Source organism: Cornus florida, unplaced genomic scaffold (assembly GCF_030987335.1).
Source record: "Cornus florida cultivar Cherokee Brave unplaced genomic scaffold, ASM3098733v1 CherokeeBrave_3.0.0_Hap2_Chr10, whole genome shotgun sequence".
NCBI lineage: Eukaryota > Viridiplantae > Streptophyta > Magnoliopsida > Cornales > Cornaceae > Cornus > Cornus florida.
Genome location: NW_026775580.1, coordinates 5,454,479 through 5,466,586, shown reverse-complemented (window position 1 = coordinate 5,466,586; position 12,108 = coordinate 5,454,479). Strand labels below are relative to the sequence as shown.

Here is a 12,108-nt window from a genome sequence, read left to right as displayed (position 1 = left end):
GGGGCATTCCATGAAACACGAAAAGAGTAATACATAAGATCAAGAACAAGGCATAATATTTATGTAAGTAAACAAGATTAGAGCATTTCACATACACGAAAGTTTAAATCTTCAAGGAATAGCAAATTGAAATTTAAAAAGTGAAATCAACCAATGTGGAAAACTCGGATATCGCCCCGATTAAACACGTACTCTTAAGATCACTTTAGGGCTACTAACCCATGGGTACCTTTCCCATAGTGTATGAAGACATTCCCCCGTACTAGAACCAAGTCCTAGCCATGTCAATTCTTGATTGATATCCCAAGCCCAAAATCAACAAGTTGTGCAAACCAAGATAGTATCAAAATACAAGAAATATATTAACCACGTTTCATGCACAACCAAGATTTTGGAACACACAAGTCATACCCAAAGTTCATCAACTATCATGGCATGTGAAATGTCAAGAAATCATAGTGTGCGTCTATATAGATTACAACCAAGATATATATAGCACATGGAATTCAGTGATGTAAATATACCACAAGTATAAGATTAATGATTTAATTAACTACTAAACAACACATGTGTAATTAAATCATTCCAAGAAAAATATGTATGTTCATTAAATACATTAATGAAACCTAGATACAAGGAGTCATGATGCTTCATAAAAAGAAGAAGGTACATAAAATACAAGTCCGATTCATAAGTTAACACGAGTTCAATATCAAAGCATGATTAATGCGATGGAAGCATGTAAGGAAATTTAATCCACTTAGGGGATTAAATTGTCAAGATTACAAGACAAGTCAAAGATTATGTCAAGGACAAGTCTAGTGTCAAGTTACAAGTTCATTACATACAATACACATCCATGTGAATTAAGTCCCATGCAAAGGAAATAATAGAATATAAGTTTCAAAACTTATCCGGTTTTTCTCAAATTGATACACATGAGGGAACTTGTCATGGGAGGCATAAATACCAAGTTGGAAACTTAATCAAGACCAATGAGCCAATGAATGGATTTTAATTAATCCTTTTAATTAAAATCTTTAGGTTTTACAATTCATCCAGTTGATATCAAATTAATATATGTTATACAACATATCAAGATTTGATTTATTAGCACAATACAAGTGAATTCTAAGCAAGACACGGCCAAAAGTATTAAACTTTAATATTAGAAAAATAATAAATGAGAAGTTTCAAAACTTAATCAAATATTCTAGATTTAATGTATGTGAAAATATATATCATGCATATCAAGAATATCAAGTCAGAATTCAAATGGAGTGAATAGTACGCATGGAATAAATAAATTAATTAATTAATTAAATATTCTCTAGATTTTAAAACACCTCCGATTACTCTCAAATTGACCTGTGTTAAAGAGTATGCTAGGGCCTAATATAATATACTAACACACATTGATTTCAAACTAGTTAAGGCCACATGAATTAAATTTTCACTTAAGATAAATATTAAATAAAAACTTCATTACTTATCCAAAAGTTCTCAATTTAATATATGTCAGTGATCATGTCAAGGGGTAATATCTTATCATGCCACATGTTTAAAACAAACTATGGACAACCGGGAAAATCAAATCTCATTCAAGAAAATTAAATAATAAAATCTCTAGATTTTATATTTAAGCATGTAAACAAGTAGTATAAGCATCAATATCATGTTATATAACAAGAATATAAATTATAACACCCCCTACCTTAATTTGAGATGAAATCTCAAAAGCCCACCGAAATAAAAGAGCTCCGAATTCGACAATACCAAAGGGTTTTGTCGGGGACAACATGGTGAACAAGAATCCCCAAGAAGCCCCATGAAAATCACAACTTGACTTCAAACCCGAACTCAAAAGTTGGTCAAAAACATATTCTAATAAGGGTGAAAGGTACAGCACGACGAGGCGAACAACAAACGTTAAGGCCGAAGACTTTTCACTTAGGAAATCAAGTGGAGGAGAAGAAGAAAAGGTGGCAGCCTAAGGAGCTCCCATGGGTGCCGGCCAAGAGGGGGAGGAAGATGATCAAAATCTGACTTTTCTTCTTTAAGTCTCCTATTTATAGAAAATCTCAAAAAGTGCCCCAAAAGGGCCCCGTTGGGTCTGGAAAAGTGGATTTTGAGCAGACGCGCTCAAACGGAAAAACTTCGTGAACAAAAAAGATTCAAAATGAGAAAATATAAACAAAAAAAGAAACGACGTCAAAAACCGAGTTCCGAGCAGAGAGATATGCCCTGAACAAGTTCGGCGACAACCGGAGTCAGAAACTCAGAAACTGGAGAAAAACGACTAGAACGGAATTCTAAGAGTACACGACTCGATGAAATGTGAAAATGGATCCCGTACCAGAATCCAGGTTCCAGATGTGGTATTTTTGCAATAACTTTCATTAATTGCATAATGGCCCCTCCAAAAAAGGTTAACTGCACTAATGACCCAGAATGAAAATATCTTCCAAAAATATTTTCTTAGATACCCCTGAAATAAAATATCTTCTAAAGATATTTACGAAAAACACCCTAAGAAAAGAAAATAATTCCAAATAACTATGCATCCATGCCCCTATGGACACCGGGAGCAACCAGAGTACTTTCTTGCAAAAGTAAATATACGTATTTCGTGGAAACCACTTAGAATGATAGCACGTGAAGTCAAAAACTAACTCTGAGCACGAAAAGTGAGGTTGTGCCAAAAACTGACAAATGAAGAAACGACAAAATAGGGAAAAGGACGAATTAAGGAAAAAAACGAAAAATGAATAGTGTCCAAAAAGTGAAAAAGTGGAAATGACTCAGTCCTCAAAGGAAGTTGTCAATCCGAACGAAAGAGTCTCAGAAACCATTTCCGAGCACTCAAGATGACACTAAACGACGAGAAACTGAACTCAGAAAAGAAAATTAAACGGAAAAAATTTATCCGTAAAATTTCAGAAAAAAAGGAAAGGGAGGAAAATAACCGGGTCATTACAACCTACCCTCCTTAAAGGAATTTCGTCCCCAAAATTTGTAACATACTGGAAGAGAATAGAATAAGGACCGAACAAAAGGTTAGACTAAAGGACAGCTCATAAAGCACTGAAGGACAACTCTAAAGTCTAAAGATCAACTGAAAGAACGCGAAACCATGGACTGAGACAACACCTCATACGAATTGGCACGTTAACTCAATGTCAACCACCGAGAGAATCCCTAGACAGCGAAACGTCGAAACACGATAAAAGAATAGAGTGACAAGGCAGCACGAACAGTGACCGAAACCCACCCACACTTACTCGTCAATAAGGTCACATGACAGTATAAGGCACTAGTTCATAGCATGCCCCAACCAGGTCAACTCAGAAAAACCTATTGATACAGATGACATCAATGTCGGAATGATTATTACCAAAAGTACTACGGGAACTAGGTATCTGTGAGAGTTGGGGTAACTAATCCCAAAACTTTGACAACAATGACACTGGCACCATTACGCTTAAGGCCTTAGATCTAGAAGCCACGAAGGAAAAGGAAATGAAACGGTGCCGCCCTGGCCCATGTCTCACTCCACCAGACAAGAAAAAGGAAATGAATCGCAGTCCTCTATGCTCATATGAGCCATACTTGCATCAACCGTCAGACTAAGGTCTTGAAACATCCAACCAAGAAAACAGACAAGAAGGTTCCCGACATGGGTCCTTACAGAATGAATTTCTCCTATCCAAGGAAGAAACATATGAAACAAGAATGCACCCAAGGGACGCAACAGATCCTAAGAGACAACGTTAAAACCAGACATAAAAGTAAATAGCTAGCATGCAACATAGCAATGGACTATCTACTCAAGGTGCCACATAAGCAAGCAGACATGTTATCAAATTAAAACATGTTATCAAAAAGCGCGTAAGTACATGGTATGACAATACATGTGAATGAAAAACGTAAGGTATGCCGACATGCGTCGCATACGGTCATGCTAACATAAGCACGCAGACATGATATCACAATAGAACATTATAGTAATGCAGACCATGTTATCAGGAAGCATATACACACACAAAACATGCTTAACAAATGATAGATGTCTCAAAACACCTGAGCATGTGAACATGTTATCATACAAGACATGTTATCAAATAAGACATGTTCTCATGGTACAAATGACATATCAAAGCATAACAACAAGAGTATGATATGCACCCAAAACCCGTCATCTAAGGTATTCGAACCCGAATGCTCTGATACCATTTGTAACGACCCGGGTTTTGATTCAACCTGGTGTGTCAGTAATGAACCGAAGATTTACCCGATAACGGATCCAGATGCAGAAGCAAGAAACAAGACAATGGTCTCTCAAGGCATAACACACCTCTAAGACACTTTGATGACCTTCCGTGAGGTCATAGAACTCAATGAAAACTGACGCGGAAGCAAAAGACAAACCAAAGTCTTAGGAGATACAGACCATCTCGTAGACACAAAAGTGACCTTCCATGAAGACACGGAACACAAGGAAATAACCGGAAGCGGAAACCAGGATAAAAAGGTTAAATAATACCTTATAGCACCAATGACACCCAAGAAGACAAAATCTAGTTCAAACTAGATCACGTACGCCATTAAATGGCTTAAACAAGATCAACGAGATCAAGTGGGAATGAATGAAACACGGTTAACCTGTCTAAGCAACAAACCAAACAAGACCCACAAGACAGCTCCATTTCGGTCGACCGAAATGGAGCATCGGTCTGCCGAAATGAGCCAAGAAAAGAAGGGGAAATGAGCCTTCAGTTCGGTTGACCGAAATAACAAACCGATTGACCGGTGTGTAGCTCGAGATGAAGGATGGTGCTTCGGTCAACCGAAGTAGAGAACCAGTCGACCGAAATGAGCCTCTATAGTGAAAAAGGCTACTGGAATTGGAGTTTTTGTTAAACAATTGAAATCCAAAGGGGTTTGGTCGACCGAAACAGGTCAAAAAACTAAGAATCAGGTATACTTTGCACCAAATGATGAAAGAATTCCTAAGTCTCATTAGAATCCTCCATGGCATGATCAATTTGCATTATAAGCTAATGTGTGATGATGTGAACATACACGCAAGTGTAATATGACTTTTTAAACATGCTACAATGGCCTATGACCTTATTACATCACATTTACAAGATTTGACATGCCAAACCTCAAAGTTAGGAAAAATTACATTTTTAAACAAAAGGTGGCGCCAAATGAGTACAAGTGCAAATATGAACATGCGTAGCCCTTGGCCTCATGTTATACATGTTTAATACAATGAAAAGAGTGTAATTATGTACATATTACACAAATGGAATCAAAGAATACAAGTTTGATACATAAGGCTACCAAATGATATTTCATGCTAACACTTGCATGAAATGGAAACTCGAAGCTACAAGCCATCCCAATGAACGACAAGCATCACGAACCAAGTCTTCGTACCTGAACAAATCCCCCAATAAATTCGGGGTGAGTAAACAAGTTTACTCGTAGAGAATGAGCATGCATCGACTCGATTTCTTTTAGATTTTCAAACTAACATGAAACAGTTCAAAAGTGATCATGTCACCTAGCGTCTATGTCAAAGTGAGACTCAGGGATCATCCTAAGCTACCCTAGAGTACAAACAACAACAATCATGATACATATACATGTATGAAACAAATCAAGATTGGGATAATCCAAGGAACATGGCAAGAAGGATGCTTGAATATAAGTCAACAAGAATTGCATTGTCAATACAATTAAGTAAGGTTTAGAACACTCTATACAACATGACAAGAAAGGATACTCGAATACGAGCTAACATGGATTACATTATCGATGCAATTAACATGATTGGGATATTTCAATTGACAAGACGAGATAAATGCATGAAATTAAGATCATGGCATAATATTTATGCAAGTAAATAAGATTGGAACATTCCAATTAGCAAGACAAGAGTAATACATGAAATCAAGAATAATGCATAATATCTATGCAATTTAACATGATTGGAACATTCCAATTAACACAATAGAAGTAATACATAAAATCAAGAACAAGACATAATATATATGCGATTAAACAAGGATGGGGCATTCCATGAAACACGAAAAGAGTTTTACATAATAATAAGGCATAATATCTATGCAAGTAAATAAGATTGGAGCATTTCACATACAGAAGTTTAAATCTTCAAGGAATAGCAACATGAAATTTAAAGAGTGAAATCAACCAATATGGAAAACTCGGATATCGCCCGAATTAAAACCGTACTCTTAAGATCACTTTAGGGCTACAAACCCATGGGTACCTTTCCCCTAGTGCGCACTATAGTGTAGGAAGATATTCCCCCGTACTAGAACCAAGTCTTAGCCATGTCAATTCTTGATTGATATCCCAAGTCCCAAAATCAACAAGTTGTGCAAACCAAGATAGTATTAAAATACAAGAAATGCATTAACCACGTTTCATGCACAACCAAGATTTTGGAACACAAAAGTCATGCCCAAAGTTCATCAACTATCATGGTATGTGAAATGTCAAGAAATCATAGTGTGCGTCTATATAGATTACAACCAAGATATATATAGCACATGGAATTCAGTGATGTAAATATACCACAAGTATAAGATTAATGATTTAATTAACTACTAAACAACACATATGTAATTAAATCATTCCAAGACAAATATGCATGTTCATTAAGTACATTAATGAAACCTAGATACAAGGAGTCACGATGCTTGATTAAAAGAAGAAGGTACATGAAATACAAGTCTGATTCATAAGTTAACACGAGTTCAATATAAAGCATGACTAACGCGATGGAATCATATCAGGAAATTTAATCTACTTAAGGGAATAAATTGTCAAGATTACAAGACAAGTCAAGGATTATGTCAAGGACAAGTCTAGTGTCAAGTTACAAGTTCATTACATACAATACACAGCCATGTGAATTAAGTCCCATACAAAGGAAATAATATAATATAAGTTTCAAAACTTATCCGGTTATTCTCAAATTGATACACGTGAGGGAACTTATCATGAGAGGCATGAATACCAAGTTAGAAACTTAATCATGACCAATGAGCCAATGAATGGATTTTAATTAATCCTTTTAATTAAAATCTCTAGGTTTTGAAATTCATCCAAATGATCTCAAACTAATATATGTTATACAACATGTCAATACTTGATTTACTAGCACGATACAAGTGAATTCTAAGCAAGACACGGCCATTAGTATTAAACTTTAATATTAGAAAAATAATAAATGAGAAGTTTCAAAACTTAATCAAATATTCTAGATTTAATGTATGTGAAAATATATATCATGCATATCAAGAATATTAAGTCGGAATTCAAATGGAGTGAATAGTACGCATGGAATAAATTAATTAATCAATTAATTAAATATTCTCTAGATTTTAAAACACCTCCGATTACTCTCAAATTGACCTATGTTAAAGAGTATGCTAGGGCCTAATATAATATGCTAACACACATTGATTTCAAGCTAGTTAAGGCCACATGAATTAAATTTTCACTTAAGATAAATATTAAATAAAAATTTCATTACTTATCCAAAAGCTCTCAATTTAATATATGTCCATGATCATATCAATGGGTAATATCCTATCATGCCACATGTTTAAAACAAACTATGGACAACCGGGAAAATCAAATCTCATTCAAGAAAATTAAATAATAAAATCTCTAGATTTTATATTTAAGCATGTAAACAAGTAGTATAAGCATTAATATCATGCTTTATAACAAGAATATAAATTATAACACCCCCTACCTCAATTTGAGATGAAATCTCAAAAGCCCACTGAAATAAAAATGCTCTGAATCCGACGATACCGAAGGGTTTTGTTGGGGACAACACGGTGAACAAGAATCCCCAAGAAGCCCCATGAAAATCACAACTTGATTTCAAACCCGAACTCAAAATTTGGCCAAAAACGAGTTCTAATAAGGGTAAAAGGTAGAGCACGACGAGGCGAATAACAAACGTTAAGGCCGAAGACTTTTCACTTAGGAAATCAAGTAGAGGAGAAGAAGAAAAGGTGGCAGCCCCGGGAGCTCCCATGGCTGCCGGCCAAGAGGAGGAGGAAGATGATCAAAATCTGACTTTTCTTCTTTAAGTCCCCCTATTTATAGAAAATTTCAAAAAGTGCCCCGAAAGGGCCCCGCCAGGTCTAGAAAAGTGGATTTTGAGAAGACGCGTTCAAACGGCAAAATTTCGTGAACAAAAAAGATTCAAAATGAGAAAATATGAACAAAAGAAGAAACGACGTCAAAAACTGAGTCCCGAGCAGAGAGATATGCCCCGAACAAGTTTGGCGGCAACCGGAGTTAGAAACTCTGAAACTGGAGAAAAACGACTAGAACGGAATTCTAAGAGTACACGACTCGATGAAATGTGAAAATGAATCCTGTACGAGGATCTAAGCTCCAGACGAGGTATTTTTGCAATAACTTTCGTTAATTGCATAATGGCCCCTCCAAAAAGGGTTAATTGCACTAATAAACCAGAATGAAAATATCTTCCAAAAATATTTTCTTAGATACCCCTAAAATAAAATATCTTCTAAAGATATTTACGAAAAACACCCTAAGCAAAGAAAATAATTCCAAATAACTATGCATCCATGCCCCTATGGACACCGGGAGCAATCAGAGTACTTTCTTGCAAAAGTAAAGATACGTATTTCATGGAAACCACTTAGAATGAAGGCACGTGAAGTCAAAAACTAACTCCGAGCATGAAAAGTGAGGTTGTGCCAAAAACTGACAAACAGAGAAAAGACAAAATAGGGAAAAGGACGAATTAGGGAAAAGGACAAAAAGTGGATAGTGTCCGAAAAGTGAAAATATGGAAATGACTCGGTCCTCAAAGGAAGTTGTCAATCCAAACGAAAAAGTCTCAGAAACCATTTTCGAGCACTCGAGATGACACTAAACGACGAGAAACTGAACTCAGAAAAGAAAATTAAACGGAAAAAATTTATCCGTAAAATTTCAGAAAAAAAAAAAAAAAAAAAAAAAAAAAAAAAAAGGAGGAAAATGACCGAGTCATTACAGGTGGCAAGGAATGATTTTCCTAGGATGATTGGAATATGATTGATATGATTGGAAACCAGTTTGGTGTCTAGCACAATAAAATCAACCGGGAAGTAGAATTTATCAACCTTAATGAGGATGTTCTTAACCATTCCCCTAGGCTTCTTGGTAGATCTATCGGTTAATTGGAGTACCAGCAAAGTTGGCTTCAAGTCACTCAATCCTAATTGCACATACACGGAGTAAGGGATGAGGTTAACACTTGCCCCTAAATCAAAAAGAGCCCTACAAACCTCATGGTTCCCAATGACACAAAAAATGATTGGAGCACCAGGGTCCTTGAACTCAAGAGGAGTGTTATGGAGAAGAATGGAGCTCACTTGCTCCGTGAGGAGCACTTTCTTTGGGCTTTGTTCCTTGTTCTTCCTCTTTTGAGTGCAAAAGTCCTTCAAAAAATTTGCATATAGTGGAATTTGCCTAATAGTATCTAGAAGAGGAAGATTGATTTTAACTTACTTGAAAACTTTCATCATGTCATGGATTTTTCCTTTTTTTTTCCCAAATGGTGAAATCTCTCTCAAAGCATAAGGAAATGGACCTTTTGGCTAAAAAAGCTTCTTTAATTAGGGGGATGATGATGATGGAGAATTCTTTTTGGAACCACTTGCATCCAATGGAGTAGGAATAGGATTTGGATTGAGACAGGGGTAACCACTTGGTTGCACCAGTTCACTAACTTCACTTGGTTTCTCTACCCTATTGTCCACTCGCCTACCACTTCTCAATGTGGTTATAGCTTGCACTTGCTCATGTGGAGGAAATCCTGATGTAGGACTTGTTTCCACCATGTAATGTATCTTGGGATTGGTCTCAAGTTGGCTAGGCAACTTACCTTTCTCTTTCGCATTTATGGAATTAGCTATTTTCCCGATTTGGGATTCAAGCCTTGTGATAGATTGAGAATAAGAGTGTAATAATTGATTGTTTGCTTCTAAGCCACCGAAGGCCGCCAAAACCTTAACCTCAAAGCTGGAATTCCTAAGAGGTGCTTAAGATTGATGAGAGTAAGCTTGAGAATTGGAAGCTTGAGGATGAGAATAGTGATTCTCATTTTGATGGAGATAGAAAGGACAATGGTACCCTTGAGAATTTGCATTTTGAAGGAGAGGATGCACTTACTTTCCTTAGAAATTTTAACTTGTGGAGGGTTTGCACCAACTCCTTGATTTTTTTAAGAAAAGTTTGAAGTCTCTCTCCATCTCGGAATATTAGCATTGGAATAAGGATGAGCGAATGTGGCATTAACTTATTCTTGTTGCTCACTTTTAAAAGCTTATCCTTGAGGACAATTGGAAATATTGTGATTATAACTAGAACAAGTCATACACACTTTATTTTAAGGATAGGAAGAGTAGAATGATTGAGTTGCCGCTTTTTGACTCAACAAGAATTGGCCAAGCCTTTGGGTAAGAGTTTTAATTTCGATGGCAATCTCCATTGAACTCTCCACTCGACACAAGTTTGAGTTCTTCTTCCCTCCTATATTAGAATTACGACTTTCCCGAGAGGATTGAGATCTATGCATTGAATTCTCACTCATATTCTCAAAGAGGCGCCAAATGTCATCCTCATTTTCTTCCAAATATAAACCTCCACAAGAAGCATCAATCATACATTTGTGGGTATCGGATAAGCTCTCATAGAAGTATTAAAACAATTGCCACTTTGGAAGGTCATGATGTGGACACTTTCTTAGCAAGTCATTCAAACACTCCCACGCTTCATGTAGGGGTTCTCTATCTCGTTGAGTAAACTCACAAATTAAGGTTCTTATTGAATTAGTTCTACTTGCGAGGTAATACTTTTTTAGAAATTCTTATTGTAATTGAGCCATGATGTTATAGTATTCGCCCCCAAGTTGATAAACCAATATTTAGCTTTGTCCCGAATAGTGAAAGGAAAGAGATTCATTTTTAAAACTTCTTCGAGGACATTCATGATTTTCACGGTAACAAGCCTTTAGAAACTCATCCAACTATTTGTAGGGTTCTTCATTGCTCAACCCATGAAAAATGGGACACATTTGAATGGTCAGGGGTTTAATCTCATAATGATTGGCCCTAGAATTTGGCAATTGGATGCATGTTGGTGCATTGTATACATTAGGAGTGTAATGATCACGAATGACCATTGGAGGATTTGGAGCTTGAACTCTGGGATGAATTTGACCTAGATGAGGTTGTTGGATCATATTGGGGTCTACATAACCATGATTCACATTTTGTCTTCCATTAGAGTGATGTGATGAACAAGATTGGGAAGAGAGGAACTCTAGGAAACCTTCTACCACGAGTGCACAATAACAACTCACCACAACTTCACAACAATCAACAACAAATTCCAACCTTCACATATGATGTTCCCATACTCCCATGTTATATCAATGCAAGAAATTAATAGACGTGATCAACAAGGACCCATGCTTTCAACAATTAAGTAAATAACCTCGACAAAGGCTCATGCTTGGACAAGAAATTAAACAATGTAATTAGCTTCGACAAGGGTTGTTTCTCAAGCATATAGCAATGAACAATTAAGCTACAAGAGTTTCAAAAATTGCTCACAAAGGTCCCAAGCAACAACGTCAGAATCCCAAGTTTGTTTTCCTTGTATTCAAGTACCTAATTGAACAAGTGGAACAAGTAAAATCTTCAATAATACCTCATGGTTGTTTGACAGAACGGTCAGTAAGTTGTAGAACAATCGACGTAGGTTTTAACTCTCCCAAGCATAGCTTCTCATACACCGAGTAAGGAATAAGATTAACACTTGCTCCAAGATCAAGAAGAACTTGCTCTATCACATTGTTTCCAATTATGCAAGAAATTATAGGAGCACCAGGATCTTTAACCTTTAGAGGAGTGTTGTACTTAAAAGAATAGCACTAACTTGCTCGGTGAGACAAATTTTCTTAGGAACTTGGCTTTTGGATTTTCTCTTGAGAGTGCACAAATCCTTTAGAAATTTGGAGTAGGCTGGAATTTG

At 36.3% G+C, this 12,108-nt stretch overlaps 1 non-coding gene across 1 annotated transcript; it reads left to right on the top strand.

Annotated features, from left to right (window-relative positions):
* The first annotated feature begins 10,793 nt into the window (after positions 1 to 10,793).
* Positions 10,794 to 10,904, top strand: LOC132280358 (small nucleolar RNA R71). Its single transcript, XR_009471559.1, has one exon. It is a non-coding gene; the product is annotated as a small nucleolar RNA R71 (small nucleolar RNA).
* Positions 10,905 to 12,108: the final 1,204 nt, after the last annotated feature.